General features: G+C 48.8%; 1 protein-coding gene across 1 annotated transcript in view; it reads left to right on the forward strand.

Moving 5' to 3' along the window:
- LOC142880890 (Krueppel-like factor 6) overlaps nt 1–1727 on the forward strand; it is a 114916-nt gene extending 113189 nt beyond the window's left edge. The window contains exon 6 of the mRNA XM_076014869.1: nt 20–1727. The gene's annotated coding sequence lies outside the window, so the exon portion shown is untranslated. The remainder of the gene's footprint in view (nt 1–19) is intronic.
- The last annotated feature ends 17862 nt before the right edge of the window (nt 1728–19589 follow it).

Here is a 19589-nt window from a genome sequence, read left to right on the forward strand (position 1 = left end):
TTTTTTTTTTTTTTTTAAGGTTTTGGTGTTTTTTGGTGCAGCTACTAAATGTGCAATGTGTTACGTAGCCTGGTTTATTTTTTTACGTTTTATTTTTCACAAGCTACAAAAGCTCATTTTGTAGTCCAATTGTATAAGCTGTGTGCTTAGGGAGATATAACATACGACTTCAGTATCATAGACAGGTGTTGCATGGTTTTCCTAGAGTTTGTTCATTTCACGTTCCCACTGTAATCAGGACTGCAGATAGTTCCAATAAAAGTGCAGCTAAAGAGTGCGAATGGTTAATGTTACAATAACTGTACATAAAGCCTCGACGACTCCCCCCCCCCACCCCCCACCCCCCCGATGCTCTCTTTCACATCCGCTTGGCTGGGGTCGGGTCGGGGGGGTGGGGGGGGGTTATTGTTTTGTTTTTTTTTGTTTTTTTATTAACCTCCCCTCCCATCCCGTCCCGTCACCCACCTGCTCACCCATTCATTCAGTCCTCTAGAAGTACTTCTGATTCTTACTGTTCTTCTGTCTTTAATGGAATAATGCACTGTTGACCTGAATGGTGCCTTATGCAAGTGGCGCAGCCCCCCCCCCCCCTCTTTTTTCTGTGGTAGCGGCGGTCACGATTGTTCGTAGTGGGCGATTCGGACGGGGCTCTGTCGAGGCTCGGCCACGCCCCCCCCCGTCGATGCAAAAAAAAAAAAAAAAAAATTCAACTGTAGGGTTAAAAAGCACTTAAGCGAATCTTCCGCGTGCAGCCTCGGGGGGGGTTATTACGACCGTCCCGTCCCGTCCTGTTCTGTCCCGTCCCGTCCTGTCCCGCCTGTCCCGCCAGAAGGAAACAAACAAACAACGGATTTATCGTAATGAACGGGCTGCGGCGGGGCGGCACCGGCCCGGCCTTGTGCTGCCGCTCCGTAATGAATAGCTGAGGGCTTTGTCGGCGCGGAATCTGTCACACAGACTGCTGACTGCGTAGGCCCGGTTATTGACCCCCTCCCCCGTCCCGTCCCGTCTCGCCGGCAACAGTATTATGAAAAGCACCGGAGCGGGAGCGTTGACAAGAGCTAGCGGCAGCTTCTCTCCCCCCCACCCCACCCCAACCTCCCCCTTTAATTGTAAATCTGTTCCGTTTTGTCCGGCCCAAAGCGGTGCCAGCCGACCGCTGGCGTCCCATCCCCCCCCCCCGGGCGTATAGATTTCACATCCAGGCAGGAAGAGACGGGAGGACGAGTGCAAACTAGAAAGTGCTTTGCCACGATAGATGGATAGATTTTTTTTTTTCTTTTTTCATCCATTCTGCGATTGGGGGGGGGGGGGGGTTGGGAGGGACTGAGCCTCTCATTGAGCCTTGATTGAGCCCCCGTGTTTGCTTGCTTCTTTTCCGGCCTATTTTTTTTTGTCAGTCGTCTCGCCCCCTTTTCATCCCCACCATCACCACCACCTTCCAAACTCTTCTCTCTCTCTTTTTCTCTCTCTCTCTTTCACACACGCACACACACACACACACACACACACACACACACAGCTCTTTGTTCCCAACCGAATCTTTGTATAAAAAAAAAAAAAACAGAAAGAAAGGACAAAAAAAAAACTTTTGTAAAAAAAAAAAAAAAAAAAAAAAATTGTTATGTTTATGCTTTATGAAATTTTTATTTGAAATTGTTTTGCAAAATTGTTATATTTCTGTATGAATGTATTTTTTATTGGAATAATAAGAAATTCTTATCTGACTTTGGGCCCCGCCTCCCTGGTGTTGATTCGTCCGACTCGCTCCTGGAAGTTTTGTCGCTGCGGCTTCAGCCTCCCCCCCACCCTCAACCGCCCCCCCCCCCGACAGCAATAATAAGAACACAATTAGATTGAGGTCAGGATGTTGAGCTCCACGAGTCGTATTAGTGGAACTCTGGCATATTCTCTCTTTTTTTTTTTCATGTCCAGCTCTTTAAAACGAGCGCAAAATAGCTTGAGAAACACCGCCGCCGCTCCAAATTGCCTCTCGCTATCTTGTAAATACCAACCTAAAAAAAAAAAAAAAGTTTCCACGAAAAGCTTGCCGCCGCCGCCGTGGTGTTTCAATCCCGACTCGGCGCTCCTCGGAGCGCGCTAACTCTCATCAAAGCGGTATAAATAATTTATCTGCGTCTCCTACATGCCCATGGCATTTAATTAGGGAGGCGCTTTTATACATTTGTTGGATAATTACTCCACTTGACACAGATGATTATACAAAACAGCGGTGGATAAACCAAAGTGCTCGGTCTCGGTCGCAAACTAACAAGGAGCGCTTTATTGTTTTTTTATTCCTCTTTCCGAGGAGACAGACAGCGGCCTCCTCTTCCTCCCCCTCCGCTCGCAGCGATGACCTTGGATGGGCAGGGCAATTCATCAGCTCCTCTGATTTTTTTTTTTTTTTTTTTTTATTCCAGTAAAAGCTCTGAGACTTACAAACGGAGCCTCGCCCGCAGTTGCTTAATTAGCCTCACTTTTTTTGGAGCACCGCCCTCGCGTTGGAGTGGCGTAGAGCGTCGGAAGATCTGCAACCCCCCCCCCTACGGTGCTGAAGACGCGCCGGCCTCCCCCCTCCCCTCCCATACACCCCCCCACTCCCCAAAACCGATGGTTTCAAATCTACAAAGGAGCGCAAAGCGTGTCGCCTCCAAGCTTGAAGTCAATGTGAAACCTCTCAGACTGCGCAAGCCCTCAGCAGCGCCTCTCTGGTGTTGCAGCCACATCCGCCCGACGAACCCACAGCCTCGACTTACGGGTAAAGGAGAACTGGCGACTGGTTTTGAGGTTAGCAAACCTGTGGAAAGAATCGATCTCTCGAGCGCAACTGCTGCTGTGAGGAGCAAATGGACACGTTGAAGGTTCAGAGTGTGTGGATAAGCATCGCCACCTCTGTCGGTGATCATTTCTAATGTTGCACCTGCGGTGAAGAGCAGCGTTTCTAAACTGGTCGGTCGCCAAGCTGTTGCTATTGGATTGCGGCGAGTGGGTAGTTTCTAAATTTCAAAATAAATGTATTTATAGGATAAACGTTGGGCATTTATTTAGCAAGGCACACAATTCAATTCAATCATTTATCTACTAGACGTGATTGAAAGTCGACTAGCGTTTTCATTTCTGTGGGCTGAATTTGAGTGCTGTGGAATAAATCTGATGTGGGTCCTGACTGAGACACCACTTTCGTGGGTTGATCACATGATCAGTTCGGTTCGAAAACGACGAGCCGACTCAATAATGTCTCGACTATTTTGTCAGTGTCTGACCGGAGGTGAGCTCGTGAGCTCGCTGGATGGAGCGTTTCTTGAACTGACCAGATTGGGTTTGCATCCAAAGAGAGGTCAAACCCATAGAAAGCAACTTTAAATGGGAGTGGGCGACTGGGTGAGCCTCCAGCCTCACGCAATCAAAGCGGAGCAATTTTCACTGCCAGGTGGCAACACTGAGGGGGGGAAGGTCAAGTTTGATTAAACGACAGTCGAAAAGTCAACAGCGTGAACCTCTTTTCCAGCATCCTGCTAATCTCCTAGCAGCAGCTACAGGCTATCGTTTGTTTCTTCTATGTCTTCTTCTCTTTATCCGTCAGGATCCGTTATTAGCATCTTGCTAATCTCCTAGCAGCAGCTACAGGTTAGCAGTTGTTTCTTCTGTCTTCTTCTCTTTGTCCGTCAGGATCCGTTATTAGCATCTTGCTAATCTCCTAGCAGCAGCTACAGGTTATCGTTTGTTTCTTCTTTGTCTTCTTCTCTTTGTCCGTCAGGATCCGTTATTAGCATCTTGCTAATCTCCTAGCAGCAGCTACAGGTTAGCAGTTGTTTCTTCTATGTCTTCTTCTCTTTGTCCGTCAGGATCCGTTATTAGCATCTTGCTAGTCTCCTAGCAGCAGCTACAGGCTACATTTTGCTTCTTCTCTTTCTTCTTCTCTTTATGTCCCTCTGCTTTGGCAGCATGCAGGGTTTTCCTTTCTGTTTTGTCTGAGCAAAAGAGAACGCAGGCTGGTTTCCTGGAACCCCCCCAGCAGTAAGTCTGTCTGTCTGTCTGTCTGTCTGTCTGTGAGACCTGCTAGCTGCTGAAAACACTCTCGGACCCGGAGTTCTTTTCTACATTTCGGGATATTTAGGGATGTTGATGTTCACGGCGGCGCCTAATGCCGATCACTCGCAATCACGGCAACTGTGACTGTCTCTTTGACTACACAATTGCGGGGAGATTACTATTTTATCATTCGCTTTGGAGCGAGAGAGCCCCCCCCTACATCCCCCTACCCCCCAGATTGTGGATGGTAAAATAAATCATTATCCAAAATTGCTGTGAAATAACAGATGTGGTGTGGCAGTCTGAGATTGCCTGGTCCCCCTCCTCACTCACTCCAAACACACACACACACACACACACACACACACGCTCGGCACGAGAAAATGGACTGTGATGGAGGCACACAGTGAGTTAAATGAGGGGAAATAATAAGGAAAGAGGAGGTTATCAAGCTCTGCGCTGGCTTCATTCATCCAAGCCAGACTGCAAGTCATCACATATGCAGACTTCACTCTGAAAGCTCCCGAGTCAGGGGTTTCTCCTCCCCCCCCCTCCGGCTCTCTGTTAATGGAGTCTGTTCGGACTGGGGTTGCGCACGTGTGTGTGTGTGTGTGTGAAATCAAAGGTCACGGACCCTCCTCTATCCCTGCCGTCCCCCACCAGGAGCACAATCGCTGCCACTGCCACTGTGCCATCATCATCATCATCACCATCATCATCGTCATCTGCATCACCATCATCGGCGGCAGCCTCATCATCATCATCACCGCTGTTGCTGCTGTCTGCCTCCCTATCATTGCCTCTGCACAGTGTCATCATCATCATCATCATCATCAACTCACACACACACACACACACACACACACAAGTAAATTACATTCTACACCTAATTAGCATGTTGCAATTAGCAGAAGAGATGAGACGGGGATCCGAGCGTCGCCCACAACAAAGTGCGTCAGATTAGAGATGCAATGTTTTGTTTGTGTTTAAGCTCCAGAAATGTGGATAAAGCGCTAAATCTCATTTGCACTTTTTTTCTCCCCCCCCCCCCCCCCCCCGACACAGATTAATTTCTACCCCCCCAAAGCAAGACTAAAAAAAATTTAAACAGAGACAATCAGTTCTGTAGGAAAAAGGGAAAAATAAACAAAAAAATATAAAAGGAGACAAAATAAGCTCCAGGAAAGAGATTTGTGGGCGACACTTGTTAGCAGAGCAGCCAGCAGGGGGTGACGGTGACCCCCCGCCCCCCACCTCACCCCTACCCTTCCCACCCTCCAGCTGGTGTCACGGGGTCTGGGTGTGAAAGCTCAGTCTGTTCTTGGAAAGTAGCCAAGAGTGGATCCAAGTTCCGTCTCGAAGGATTTGATGTTTTTCTTTGTTTGTTTGTTTGTTTGTTTGTTTGTTTTAATAGCGGAGGTGAGCTTTTACCGTGATGGGTCGGTCATAGCCACAGTTCGGCAGTTAAGAGCAGATCACGTGCCTCGTTAACTGCAGACGGCCTGTCAAATTACCATCCGCGTTGCATTGAGCGAAACTTCATCTCGGTGAGCTCACTTTGCACTCTTTGCGCGAACCTGCAACGAGGCTCTGAACAACAAACGGCCGACTGTGGTTTGATTTGGTTGAAATTAAACGTTTCCTCAATGTTTTTTTAAGGTAAAGTCATCGTTCCACACACAAGTTACCGATTAAAAGCGACAATATTGCAAATTGCTGCTATGGAGACAAACGCGAGCCGTGATTCCAATGGTTTGCTGTGAAAACAAACCCGTGAAACGTTGGCAGACTTAAAAATCATACTCTGCCTCTTTGAAAAAGTCACCAAACCCATTCGGTACAAGTAAGCACATATTTGTACTTATTACAATTTGAATTTAATTGAATCATCTTTTACCCTAATCAGTTTGTAATTTGCAGAGAAACCAAATTATGCCTATGACATAATCTGATCATTTATGTAAATATATATTTATATCTACATATGTATCTGCCGACAGTAATAATCACCCAGACCTAATGAAGACAGCTTGGCTGGGATTATGTGAATCCATTTAAACGGACTAATGAAATCGGGGGGGGGGGACCATGATGCGTTCATCTGACAAATGAGCTTGCACGCCAATGATAACTCTGCGCCTGGTTGTTTGCACAAGCGTGTGTGTGTGTGTGTGTGTGTGTGTGTGTGTGTGTCTCGGTGACTGGGTGCGCGCACACACACATACACAAACACACACACGCCAGCAGACAGCAATCGAGAGACTTTTTTTTTTTTTTTTTTATTACTATCATGATGTCTTTTCACGCTCTGTCGTCAGATGACGTAACTCCGAGGCTCAAGGTAAATGAGTCCATTTGAATACAAATCCGGGTCGGACGGGGTTACGATGGTAATTGTCTCCGTAATTAGATTGACTCCCCGAGTCTCTGGCTTGTGTCAGTCCGGCAGACGGGTGGCTACTAGTGCACTTTGGAGAGGAGGAGACCCAAAGTATAGCTGGGGGGGAGGAGGGGAGGGGGGGTTGGGTGGGGGGGGGGGGGTTCGAACAGTCAAGAGGTGAGGACATGCGAGTGCACAGCAGTCCGGTATAATGGTCCCTGGTGTAATGATATTTTTGTACCCTGCCCTTTCCCTCTCTCATTAAGGCATTCTTGGTAGGTCGCACCGACATGGATGCAAAGCTCCGCCGGTTTGTGTTGCGCTAACGATCCCGGTTGTTATGTCGCCGCCGCTGGAAACAATGCGGTTGCCGTGTTGTTTCCGGGTCGCCTGTAACGTATGGAAACAATAATCCGTAGTTACAGGGGGGGAGTATTTCGCAGCGTTGACATCAAGCCTCGCTGGAGCCGTGTGTTACTTTCGAGTGCCGTTAATTATGCACACTCCTTGACTGAAGTCCAGCTCCTTAGATTCTGCGAGGAGCCTTCGTCTCCCTCCTCCACAGGTGAACGCTTGCGCATTTGCATTCATTTCCATGACAACTGTCATCCGGCGGTGCGCCCGGGGAGGTTCGCCCAGTGCGGAGGCAAAAACTCTGTCATTTCGCAAATGTTCGCCAACATCTCACTCGATGCGCTGCTAGCTTGGGTGGCAATGATTGCGGGGGAAAGGACGAGGTCACGGTGGCGTCCAGGTTGCAGCACCTGGACAGATCTGACCAAAAGAAATGCAACTTCTGACGGTTCACCGTTTGAAATAAGTCGGTCGATGCAGAGATGCTGAATTCTGGGGATACGTCCTTGACCAATAGCCACAAGTGGAGCGTTTCCGCTGCTAAGTTGTGATATTTGTTTGGACCCCAAAGGTAGCTAGTGAGATCAGCCGATTGGTCAAGCAACATCGCTCTTGTGCGACAAGTGTGAAGCACGCAAAACACAACGGCAACCATGTTTCAGTCTTCTCTTCTCCCGGAGTCTGTAGCCCGCAGCCCGTAGCCCATGCTAGTCTGTCTTTCTACGTGGCCTTGGGATGAACAATGAGCCGCCCGATGACGGCTGGGATCGGCCGCAGCAAGCCCTGAGTGCAGGAGAAAGGCGGGCGTGGAAGAATGCCTGAACGAACGTATGCATTGTCTGCGAAAATCAATGGACGCCCCGACACTGATTCCAAATTATCAATAAAGCACGCGGTCGCCCTGGAAACACGCCTCTTTGTTTCGTTAGCATAGAAGTCAAAGCCATAATCGTTACCTATGCAAGAGTTAACTTTGCTAAAAGCCAGCCCCTCTCCTCTTCCATTACAAGTATGGAAATGAGCTCTGATAAGTCAATCACGGGGGGGTGGGGTGGGGGGGGGCGTGGGGGGGGCTTTATGCGTTTGATATTTACATTTGGTTCCATCATCTCTCATCAGAAACCAGGGGCTAAACACACACACCCGCGGAATGTTAATCCCGCCGCCTCGACAATTAATTCTCGCAATTCCGCCCCCGTATTCTTAGGACTAGACCCTAATTAATTTTCGGTCACGCTAATTAATTAGCAGCCGAACGACGAAGCCGAGCGCGGCGGAAATATTGTAGCATCTGACATCTGACGCGCGAGATAAAAATCAAGTCGGCGTCGGAGGGGCGACGCTCTCTCAGAGCACGGTGGCATTTTTGAAACTTTCAGAATTCCCTGAAAAGCACATTAAGTCACTAATGGTCATACCCCAGTGTGTGTGGTGTGTGTGTGTGTGTGTGTGTGTGGGGGGGGTCCTTTTTATTGTTACTTCATTTTATTGTGTATTTACCTGTCTGTCTCTGTTTGTCCGCCTGTTCTGTCCCCTGGTCGCCGCCCCCGCCTTCACTCTGTCACACCTGCTCTGGCTCAGCAATCACGCTCACCTGCTCCTCGTCAGCCAATCACCACCTCAGTCTGTAAAATCCACTTTGAAGTCGAGTCCCAGTCAGACCGTCTCTGGCTGCACTTTGTGTGGTTGCTGCGCCGTTGGGGCCAAGCCCGAGTTGACGAAACAGGTCGACATTTTAGAGCCGTCTCCTCGATTCCAACTCCACCGTCTCACCCTTTTCTTGTTTTTATTTTCATTCATTACCCCGCCTAACTGCCTATATAAAAAACACTCGTGTTTTCTGACAAGTGTCTGAATTTAATCAAAACACTTTCTGCGGTCTCTCAACAGATGGACCTCGCGTAAACGCACTTGGAGCACATATCTCCGATAAGAGGCACAAACCGAGCGCAACGACTTAAGATAAATCACAACAACAGCATCGATATCTAACATCATGAAGCGAGGCAAGTCATCAAGTTAACAAAAAAAAAAAAAAAAATTGCACCAATAAAGCGTACGAATGAAATAGGAAATTCCGCCAAAGCGACTTTTTCACAGGGAAGCTAAAACATTATCGGACGCTATAAACAGAGGGGTAAATATTGAAATATTATTTCAAAATTTACGATAATAAATTCGACATAGTGGTTAGCGCTGCCGCCTCACAGCAAGAAGGTCGTGGGTTCGATTCCGGACCTGGGACCTTTCTGTGTGGAGTTTGCATGTTCGCCCTGTGTCTGCGTGGGTTCTCTCCGGGTTCTCCGGCTTCCTCCCACACTCCAAAAACATGCATGTGAGGTCAATTGAACACTCTAAATTGCCCATAAGTGTGCTTGTGAGTGTGAATGCTTGTCTGTGTCTATGTGGCCCTGCCTGCGATGAACTGGCGACTTGTCCAGGGTGTCACCCTGCCTTCGCCCTGAGACAGCTGGGAGAGGCTCCAGCAGACCCCCGTGACCCTGAATGGGAATAAGCGAGTATAGAAGATGAATGAATGAAATTCGAAATAATTATTATGATCCGTGCCAGAGAAGATCAAAAGCAAAACCGTGCAAATGGACAAACCAAATGGACCTTTTTCAATACAAAGCTTTTTCAAATAGAAAATGCAAAAGGGTCAACGAGCACTCGTGCGCTCGATGTCGGGGAGCAGGTAAAAGTAACCAGGAAGCTTCTCCAGCCACCTCGCGCCAGTCTCCCATCACGTCCAATCACCCCAGCGGACGGGGCAACAGGTCACTTTGCATTTTAATTATGAGAAGGTCAGGCCGGGGGTTCGTTCAGCGGTGTTTGCGTTTCGTGTGATTAAAGGAGGGACCGGGCCACATTATTTATGGGGCACGGAGGACGCCTCGACCCCATTGTGATCTTACAGTCTCTCCCACAAGCCTGTGTAAATGACAGCCGGCGGGCGGACAGACAGAGGTTGTCACAGTGAAAAAAGGTCGACGTTTGGGCGATTTCACGAAATCGATTCCTCCAAAATAAAGTTTTGATAATCGTTGTTCTTGCTGTGTGTGTGTGTGTGTGTGTACATTCCAGGCGTAAAACAAAGTCTAAAGCGCACAATTCCTGTCGTGTGGTTTTTGCGTATTTTTTTTTGTTTGTTTATCCCCCCCCCCCCCCGCCCCTTTGTTCGCCGACAGATCCAGCGTTCTCGTTCACACCGAGGCCTCTACGCGTACACAAACGCGAGGCGCGCATCGCACTGCATTGCTGACATGGTTTACATTCTGTCCACATGCACCCCCCCCACCCCCAACCCCCCACCGCCACCACCACCACCCCAACCCCTCGCCAACAACAACAACAACAGCAACAACATAAGTGGGACCTTTTATTCGGAAATGTATTTCCCATGGGCCACTGCTCCAATTAACGCCCCCTCCACCCTCGGCTTCTAGGTGCCATCCAGTGTTCCCCCTGAACAAGTAGCCTTCATAAGATCCAGTTCTCAGCCTTTTTCCACCCCCTTTTATCCACCTCCGTCTTTATTTGCATACTGTTACACAGCAGGGGCGGGGGAAGGGGTTAACTCTCTCACATGGGGGGGTTGGGGGGCGGGGGGGGGGGGTGCAAAGACTGTGACATAATTGTTGGCCGCATTATTAACACCGAGTGCCTGTGAATGAAGCCCTGCCATGCTTGGGTGGAGAATAGGATCTGGTAGAAATTGGACATTTTAGCAGGAAAAGAGAGAGTGTGGGGGGGGGCAGCAGGGTGGAAGGAGGCGGGGCAACAATGAAAATTCAGCAGTTGAAATGAGAAGGAAAAGGGTGGGGGGGGGGGAGAGCAACAACGTGCAGCAGCCCCCAGGGGTCTGGCTCGGTCGCTCATAATGGTCTCATCGGTGAACGGAGACAGTTTGTTCTTTACGGACGATTGTCTGCCGTGGGTCAACATGAACATTTTATCCCCGCAATGTCATTCATTTATCTTGGGTAAAAAGTATTTTCAGCCCCAGCCCGTCCTAAAAGTCGCATTCGATTTCATGGCAAATCAGCTTCAAGCCAAGTTCCCGTCTCTGCGCGTTGTTGTTGTTGTTTTCAAGCAACTGTTTTTAATATTGTTTGTTTTTAATAGGAAAAAGTGTTTTTTATTTTTTTATTTTACAAAAATCATTTCATTTCAATTTCCTGTGTGGGATAAAAGACACAATCCAACTTGGTGGCAAAATGAATCACCTACCAGCATTGGAAACTGTTTTTGGCGACGCTCTTAAAATTGCATTTGATTGTTAAACTGATACACTCGTCTCTCTTAGTTTGAGCAGGTTGGGTTGAGAGAAGCAAGTGTTTCCACCAGAGAGCCCAGGAAGACGTAGCTACCAGTAGTTCCGAACAATAGCAATGTTTAATTTCTCCAATCCGATCCGAGCCTTTGGCTGATCGTGAATTCACGACTTCCCTCCCGCCGTGTTTTCCGCTGCCGCAAAAAGGTGGAAACGCGTCACTCTGACGTAGCACATAAGCGCGGTGGAGACAAACAGATTTACGCCAACCTGGAGGACAGGATCCCATTTGGAGCCATTTGGAATAATGATCGGCATAAACCAGCTCTCTCTTTCAGAACGAAAGTTCTTTCCTAATGGACCGTTATCGGGTCAGAATCCTCCGATCGACGTGTTTTACATGAAGCATTTTTAGTCTGATTGGGCCTTTATTCTGATTATTTGTGTCCGTGGAAACATAGCTAATGGCTACTGCATTTTTACTGCATGCTACTGAAGTAGCGGGTTTGGGTTGTTGTTGTTGTTGTTGTTGTTGTTTCAAACTAACTCTTAGATGACACTGAAGGCTTCTCAATGTTTTGACCAGTTCTGCTTTGCTTTCACCATTGAGCCATTGAGTCACTGGTTGAGTGACGCCACCAGCCACCAGTCACCAGTGGTGGCGACGCGTATCCAGTTCACCAAGAGGAAGCCGGCCGCTGGATTTAAAAAAAATAAAAATTATCAAAATGTGATTGTTCTGCTTGACTGTGATAGACGGCGGGTTTCGCCCAATCACCTTGCAAGTTTTGCTTCCCTATTCTAAGTGGTTCCTCTGCGGTCTTCTCTGAACTCTGTATCAGGTGTATGAATGAATGAAGTGAATCCACATGATTCTGGAAACATCAGCTGACGTTCTCGTGATTTCCAAAGATGTTGGCGCGCTTCCCTTCTGAGGAAAGCGTCAGGCGAACAATGAAGGTGACAACAGCGACCCCCCCCCCCCCCCCCCTCCCACCACCACCACCACCACCACCTATTTCTAACCTGACCCCGCTGCTGTTATTACTCTTGGCCTTTGAGGGCCTCTGGAAAATTCCCCTATGATGAGCCGGAGGCGTCTGCTCTCGCGGCGAGGTGATTTCCATAAAGCAGGTCGCAGCGCGAGTGGTTGGGGACTCGGATGGCTCACATCCACTTCAGCGCGAGTGGATGCCGCCGCTACATTCCCTGCTGCGCCGCGGGTGGAGGTGGCCGCCGACGCCGAGGTGCTGCCCCCGCTGGGGAGGTAAAGATAAGAGGACCAGGACGACTGCAAAATAGTTGGCGGTTTCCTCCTTTAAGCAAGTAGCTCAAGTAAAGTAGCTAGCACTTGCTAGCTGTGTGACAGATAATTTAGACTCAGTTTATTGCACGGAGTGAACACACACAGTGCTTCAAGTGAGATCTTAAAAACTGAGTGCTCTTGTCTGACACGATCCGGGGTCATATTTTGGGGGATTTGCGTCAATGTAGGACGCACGAAAAACAAACAAACAAACACACAAACGCTAAGACGTTGTAATTGATCAGCTTTAGAAGTGGGAATCTCTTGTTTATTTGGTCTGAGGGCGAAAGAGAAGGCGCTGTGTTCGCCGCCGCGGGCCCGCGACTCGTCAGATTGATGAACGTTAATTTACGGCGGCGCGACTTCAGGGCGAGTTTGTGTTTTCATGAAACGTTTGGAGTGCCGACGTATCAACCAACGCGACGTCGAGCGACGGACATTTTTTGAATGAAAAGCTCCCGTGCTTCATGCGGCAGCGGCGGCCGTCAAAAAAGCGGCACGCAGAAGAAAGTCCGTAACTCTCCCCACTTTGTATTTTAATTAGTTTACCACCGTCGCATATTACAAATCACAACTCTGCCAACGCCCCAGCGGTTAATGGATCCCAACAAATGAAATGTACATTTTGAAAATTGAGCAGGCACGCTTCCAGGATAAAGGCCCAGTTAATCAAACGCAGACAGTCCTTCATTGATTCCCGCCCGCCGCCTCGGCTTCAGATACGGAGCTTCCTCATTCTCCACCCCTCGGGGGGTGTTCGGGACGCGCCCCCCCCCCCCCTCCGCCGGCGTTGTTTGTTTTTTTTTTGTTTGTTTGTTTTTTTTTTTGTTGGTGAGTATCCTGTTGTTTTGTTTGGAGTTAAAGGTCTTTGGGAGAGCGAGACAGCCGTATCAGCCCTGCTTAGCATAAAGCTCGCGCTTTGGCCTCATCCGCCGTCTAATGAAAAGTAGAAGATAGGCCGCGCTTGTCATGCTTGGCCGGCGCTGTGATCGGCAGACTGTGGGCTGCTACTCACCTCGCATGCCAATTAATCTGGTCCTCTGAATTTCCCACCGCCCCCCTTTTACTTTGTTTATTTATCTATTTATTTATTTCACCTCCTAATGGGAAAAGCAGTCTTGCTTTTATAACAAACTCTCGTCAGACCTTTGGATCTTCGCTCGCACGTCGCGAGCTTTTCACAGTTGTGCGTTTTTTTTCCGTGCCGGGCTGCTTCGCAGACGAACTTTGGATCCTAATGGTTTAATTTAGCCCCAGATAAAAATGAGGAATCCCGGGGTTGCGCGGGGATTAGAGCTTTCAGCAGGCTGTTACACGCCCCTCAGGATCTTATTTTCCACCTTTTTGATATGGCGCGGCCGGGGGTTAAGGCGCAGCTCTCGGCCCGTATTAGCATGCAGCTCGGCGAGCGGCGGCTCAACGGCGTTGGACATTATTATTCCCTCTTATTTATATGTCGGAGTGGTGGGAGGGACCGGGAGTCCCGGCTGAGCCTCCAAACGCCGCTGGCTCCGTCTCAAAAGGCGGCCCGGGGTGTCTTTAAACGGCCAGTCATCACCAGCGGCGCCCGGATAAAGATGGATTTCAGCGAAGGCGGACCTGAGCTTGCTGTTTTGTTTTGGGTTCCCCCCCCCCCCCCAGATGCTCAGCATTCGCCGAGCATCATCATGCCCGCAATGGAAAATGAATAAAGTCAGAGAGAAATCACTCATACTGCTATTTTACAAATCAACAAAGAGCTGACAAAAGGCTGTTGGCCATTAATAATAGACGACCTGGCTGGGCCCGACAAGGCAAGCGAGCGCAGAATCCAGGTTACAATTTTGTGAGATAAATATTTCATCACTAACATCTGTCTGTATACTCTGTGCCAGTGCGTCTTCTTCTCTCTCTCTCTTTTTTTTTTTTTTTGAAGATGCTACAAATGAACGTCAAACGGAAAGTAAGCGAACAAGCCGGCGAGGGAGCAGAACAAAGATGCGGCGGGGCTGGGAAGAGAGGAACAGGAACAGGAGGAGGAGGAGGAGGGAGAAGATTCGTGGGGGAGAAGGAGAAGAGACACTAACTGCAAACATCCACCCCCCCCACCACCCACCCACGTCGCCGTCGCACGGAGAAAAACAGAAATTAGGAGAGGCGACGAGGGCAAGGGTGACAATCTGGAGGAGCCTTGAAAAGTGGCCGCTTGCTTCTGCTGCTCATTACTTTTTTTGGAGGCCAGGTACTAGATAAACTGTTTATGCCCCATTTTTCTGACTGCAAGACGGAAACATAGTGTATGTAGTGAAACATGGTACGAAAGCGCATCGCTGCCACACTAGGAGAAAAAGGACATGGCTTAAGTATCGCGATATATCGTGAAAATTTCACGTTTTTAACGTCGGGATTTTCTTGTTTGTACATGGAACTACTGCGTCATTTGGTGGAATTTTTTACATTTTTCCGTGAAGATTTTACATTTTTTTACGTGAAAATTTTACATTTTTTTACGTGAAATTTCCACATTTCTACACGAAACTCGCGCCTTTTTTTAAATAGTGAAAAGCCTAGCATCACGTTTTGATGTGTTAAGCTGGAAAAACCTTTTTACGTTTATTAGAAACAGTAACATGATAGTTTCACGTGAAAATGTGAACATGATCAAGTAAAAAAGGTGAAACTTTCACGTTGTAACCTGCTTTCCAGTCTGCCAGTATTGCGCTTCCCTGATGTAGCAATATGTCCCTTGCTCAAATTTAATAGCCTGCTTACTTGAATATGGTCGCCAAAGATTGGACTGGAATGCCGGTTAAAAGCCGCGGAACGTGGGTCGGGATGTCAAACGGGACTCTTTTGGATAATTTTTTTTTTTTGACGTTTGACATTTGCCCCATTCCTCGTTTTCAAATGGAGCGCTCACTCGGAGAAATACCAACAAGTAATAAATGAACAATTCAAATGGGCACAAGCAGCTTCTATTCGTCCTGCCCGCCGGCTCCCGGTGCCGTTGTATAATCAACGGGGGGAGAAAAAAAAAATAATAATAATAACGCGAGCGCATGAATATAAAGTGCCCGCAGCAAAGCACCACGCTGGGTCCACAATGAAGCAGTTGCCACATCGGAGCACATGTGAAATGAGTCACTGATCAGGTTGTTTCCTTTTTTTCAGCCGTGGCAAATACAATAAAAAAAAATGAAACCCTTGCAAAAAAATAATATATATATATAAAAAATATATATATATATATTTATATATTTATATATACATATAGGAAACTCTTTTGATGCATTCGTCCTTAAGCCGCTTCGCAAGTGTTCTCGGAAGCGCAGCGAGCTGGATAGATTCTTGCTCATCCGTCTTGCCAAATTCCCACAAACGTTACTTTCAAACTGTCTTATCAAGTCAATGGATTAAACAGAACAAAGTCAATGTACCTCAGGAAAACAAGGTGAGGGACGAGGCTGCTCCAAGCTGCTAAAAAAAAAAAAAAAAACAAGCCAAAAAAGCTTCGGACCTTGAAGCAGAAGCGAGTGACGTCGGTGGATGCTGCAGTTATTGCGCTTTCAGAAATGGAACAGAAATTGATGGTTTTTAAAAAGAATGATCACTGTCTTCTCTTCGTCCTCGCCGCCGCCGCCGCCGCCTCGCTCTTCATTGCCGGCGAGTTCCAAGTGTGCCGCCTCGCTCGCAAAACTCGCGCTCATTTTGTTTTTTGGAACGAAAATCCCGAGACGGATTCAGCTCGGAGGCTGAGAAAACAAATTCAACTGAAGGTCATGTCTGAAAAGCGCTGAATACCACTCCAAGTTCAAAAGCGTTCAGAGATCCCTCCCCCCTAGCCCGCTCCCCCCTCCCCCCCTCCCCAACACCCCCACCTCCTCGTCTGCATCCTCTTGAGGCAGCTTTTCTCCCTTTGAGTGCCGCGAGGCCGCAAGGACGACTACAAACAGTCCTCATTTGAATGTAGTTAGAGGAGGAGGAGGAGGCACTTCCCCGCACGCTGGGCCCCTCCGAACGCGGAAAATGAATCAGCAGTGGGCGAAAAATCTGGTTGGTGGACTCGGAAAGCCGGCTTAATGTGATGCCGTTGAAAAAAAAAGAAAAAGTTGGGGGGTGGGGGGGGATGTGACGTCGACAAAAAGGCTGCGTCGCGGAAACAAATGTGGCCAACTTGTGAAAGAATGACATCAAATTCAAGTGAAATTTGTGTCCGCAAGTGTAATTTTTTTAATAAAACTCCAGATCATTTTCACTCGATCTTAGTGCTTTTGTGTTCTTACCCTTTCAGTTGGTGGCATAGCGGGGAAGGGACCGCAAAAGAGAAGTGCAGGAGAAGAAGGAACTGTGCAGACTGTCGTAGCTGCAGCTAGGCTAAATTAGCTGATTTTTCAAAATCATTTTTTTTTTTTAAATGGTTCATCCAATCACCTTCCAGGTCTTTCAATATCCAATCCAAGCAGCCCGGGTTGGTATTTCACAAGACAGACACACAAAACACATGCACGCCGCACTAATCTTCTTACCGTACTTGAGGCCTGGCTGAAGAGCCGTCTTCGGCCCCGCCCCCTTTCACCGCTTCAAATGCGAGCGCAACTGTTTGGGATCAGTTTTCTCAGCAGCCTCTGCATTTTATTTCCATGGCCAAACTCTCCACCTCACCGCCGCCACCCAGCTGAGCGAGGCGGTGGGCTGAACCAATGGAGAATGCAGCATTACATCATGTATCGGGGTAATCTGGAATCCTTTTTTTACGCCCGAGTCCCTTCAAAAAGGATCGGACCGGAAAAAAAAAAAGAGGAAAAAAAAAAACCCGGCTTTTGCTGGTCGGCCTTGGTCCCACCGTCGCCGTCCCCTCCTCCCCCCCGACCCCTCTGCGTCCTGGGAACCTGGAGAAGCAATCATATCGTTTTTGCGAGCCCCCTTTCTCAAGCTCCTCCGATTGATTTTGTGGGAACGCGGCCGCCGCCGCCGCCGCGAAAAGGAAGGAAGGAAGGAAGAAAGGAAGGAAGTCACAGGTGTTTTTGCAATCAGGACAACCAAAAAAAAAAAAAAAAAGAAGAATGGGGGTAAAAAAAAGCAAAGAAACGAGTGCTGAATGTTCCAGAGTCTCCTGCCGGTGCAGATAAACGGATGTTTTGCTCTCGTTGTCGCACGAGGGGCGACACGCCCCTTTTCATCAGTTGCGTTTATGGGCTGGGTATTCATGAAAGTCACCACTCGGAGGTCCAAATGGAAGAAAAACAACCAACTAACTTTGACGTCTGGCCTCGTTAACGCACCTTTAACCCTTTTGTGTGACTGCAGGGGAATCAACCAGAGTTCATGGTCGTCCACTGTCTCTAAAACTCTCGAGCAGTTGCCGCCGCCGCCGTCGTCGTTGTTGTTGTTGTTGCTGTTGCTGTTGTTGTTGTCGTCGCGGCCCCCAGCGCGTCTACAGCAACGACGAACCCGTCACTTAAAAAAACACAAGGACGCGCCAGGTTTATTTATAGACGACGCTCGCCCGACTGACGCGCACCACGGGCGATGAGCGCGCGGCGCAAGTGCGGAGCGGCACCTGTCACTTTAGTGCAACCTGGAGGAGGCGGCGTGTAAACGAATAGCGGGAGGGGGGGGGAAAAAGAAGATTTCTCCCTGCACGTTAACGCATTTTCACTGTGTACACATTTGGAACTTTATTAGCAGCGTCCTCTTAACGTGCTTTCAATGCCGGGTGCTTGGTCTCTGCGTGGCAAAACCGTTTTGAAGGCTTCATTGCCTCATTGGAGAGCCACTGGTCGCCGCATGCTAAGCAGAGTTAGCATGTTGCGTAGCGATCCTTTGTCGAGATAAAGTTAGTGGCGGGACTCCTGGTATTGTCTGTCTTTAGTCTTTTTTTTGAAAGTCGTGGGCTCTTCCGTCTTCTCACTGGGCCTTTTCCTCTTTCCAAAGACGTTAGCTAGCGCGCTCGCTAGCTTGCTGGCTCGTGGATTTAATCTAGCGGCATAACGTATAACAAGCGCCTTGAAATGCGTCAGGGGTTGAGCCGGAGATGGACGTAACGGAGAGAATCCGGTCATTTTTCAAAATAAAATTGTTCAGACTCAGATAATAAATAGAACGGAAGCTAATTCATCTTTCTGTGCGGGCCCCGCTGCGTTAACCTCACTGCGATAAAGGAAACCAACGCTTTTTTTTTCTTTTTTTTTTTGTTATCATTTAACCTGATCTGTGACAAAAGCACACCGGGTTGGAAAGAGGTGATGTTACCCATTTCAACCCGCCGCCGCCACCGCCGACGGCCCTTTGAGGTTCACCGGCGCCGCAAATCGATGGCGACGTCGAGGCTTTTACCAGGTTTATTTTCCAGAGCGCACATCACGCCGCGCTCCGCTTAAACCTTATTTTCAATTTGCACAGTTTCGCTCCGTTCACTTGAGGTCAGGGTATCTCAGCGGGTGGGTTGGGGGTTTTGGTGGGGGATGGGAGGTAGGGGGGGGGGCGCTGCGGCTGGTGAGGGAATCCTTCCATCTCCCGACTCCCGACTCTTTTGCACTTCAAAGTCGCGCCGCTGTACCTTGAGATCACCGACTCTGCATCTCAGATGGAGAATAAAAGAGGCGCGTTCCGCTTTGAAGAAATTGATACCCCCCCCACCACCTCCACCACCACCACCACCACCTCCACCTCCTCCCACCCCCCAAAAGATGGATGTCAGCCAGTCGCCGCCACTCGTGGGAGGCTGCGTCTGCGTCTTCCTTTAGCGCCAAAGCGTTGCTGTTAGATGTGCCTTTTGCGAGTCAATAATCCTCAACCGCCCCGCCGCCCCGCCCCGGTGTTGACAGTGCGCTGAAGTGTTTTTTTTTTTGGGGATGTTGTGCTACCCGAGGAGAGGGGGGGGTGGGGGGGGCGTTGGAGAGGAAGTGCGCGGCAGCATCTCGCGGGGCAGCTTTGTTTCCTCGCACTCAACTCTTTTGCTCCCGCATTGGGAAAATTGCAGAAAATCCGCGCGTCTCCGGCGGGTGGAAGAAGTAACGAGAAGAAGAACCAGCGGTTTGGCCGCGCCGCAGCGCACCGAAGCGTGTGCAGGCACATTGCAGCATGCCTGACCTGAACGTGACACGCGCTCGCGGCTCGCCAAAAAAAACCCAAACGAATGGACGCGTTACTTTTTGCAAGTCTGTTAGAAAAAGAACAGCATATGCAAAGATAAGGGAGTTGTGGTGGGGGGGGAGGGTGCAGAGGAATACATTATCAGCAGCTAGGCTGAAATGACAACA

Source organism: Nelusetta ayraudi, unplaced genomic scaffold, assembly GCF_046127955.1.
Source record: "Nelusetta ayraudi isolate G7.1 ecotype Tasmania unplaced genomic scaffold, CSIRO-AGI_Nayr_v1 ptg000174l, whole genome shotgun sequence".
Lineage (NCBI taxonomy): Eukaryota > Metazoa > Chordata > Actinopteri > Tetraodontiformes > Monacanthidae > Nelusetta > Nelusetta ayraudi.